The 1030-nt window shown below is 39.8% G+C and overlaps 1 non-coding gene across 1 annotated transcript; it reads left to right on the top strand.

Annotated features, from left to right (window-relative positions):
* The first annotated feature begins 432 nt into the window (after positions 1-432).
* Positions 433-540, top strand: LOC148545728 (small nucleolar RNA R71). Its single transcript, XR_015900872.1, has one exon. It is a non-coding gene; the product is annotated as a small nucleolar RNA R71 (small nucleolar RNA).
* Positions 541-1030: the final 490 nt, after the last annotated feature.

Here is a 1030-nt window from a genome sequence, read left to right as displayed (position 1 = left end):
GTGATTTCTCCATGAGGGATTATAGGTGTTTCCATAGGGTTCACCCATGTAATTTACCTCTGCTATTGTAGGGTTCTCAGGATCATAAGCTTCTTCCTCAGAAGATGCCTCTTGAGTACTGTTGGATGCAGCTTGCATTCCATTCAGACTCTGAGAAATGATATTGACTTGCTAAGTCAATATTTTATTCTGAGCCAATATGGCATTCAGAGTATCAATTTCAAGAACTCCCTTCTTCTGAGGCGTCCCATTACTCACAGGATTCCTCTCAGAAGTGTACATAAATTGGTTGTTAGCAACCATGTCAATAAGTTCTTGAGCTTCTGCAGGTGTTTTCTTTAGGTGAATGGATCCACCTGCAGAAGTATCCAATGATATCTTAGCTAATTCAGACAGACCATCATAGAATATATCCAGGATGGTCCATTCTGAAAGCATGTCAGAAGGACACTTTTTGGTCAGTTGCTTGTATCTCTCCCAAGCTTCATAGAGGGATTCACCTTCTTTCTGTCTGAAGGTTCGAACATCCACTCTAAGCTTACTAAGCTTTTGAGGAGGAAAGAACTTGGCTAAGAAATCCGTGACCAGCTTATCCCAAGAGTTCAGGCTATCTTTAGGTTGAGAATTCAACCATATTCTAGCTCTGTCTCTCACAGAAAAAGGGAAAAGCATGAGCCTGTAGACTTCAGGATCTACTCTATTAGTCTTAACAGTATCACAGATCTGCAAGAATTCAGTTAAGAATTGAAAGAGATCTTCATATGGAAGTCCATGAAACTTGCAGTTTTGTTGCATCAGAGAAACTAATTGAGGTTTAAGCTCAAAATTGTTTGCTCCAATGGTAGGGATGGAGATGCTTCTTCCATGTGAATTGGAATTTGGTGCAGTAAAGTCACCAAGCATCTTCCTTGCATTATTATTATTTTCGGCTGCCATCTCCTCTTCCTTTTCGAAAATTTCTGTAAGGTTGTCTCTGGATTATTGTAATTTAGCTTCTCTTAGTTTCCTCTTCAGAGTCCTTTCAGGTTCT

This window comes from Arachis ipaensis, chromosome B9, assembly GCF_059453495.1.
Source record: "Arachis ipaensis isolate K30076 ecotype BB chromosome B9, ASM5945349v1, whole genome shotgun sequence".
Taxonomy (NCBI): domain Eukaryota; kingdom Viridiplantae; phylum Streptophyta; class Magnoliopsida; order Fabales; family Fabaceae; genus Arachis; species Arachis ipaensis.
Note: the sequence above shows the minus strand (reverse complement) of the source record. Positions and strands in the feature narration are given on the sequence as shown.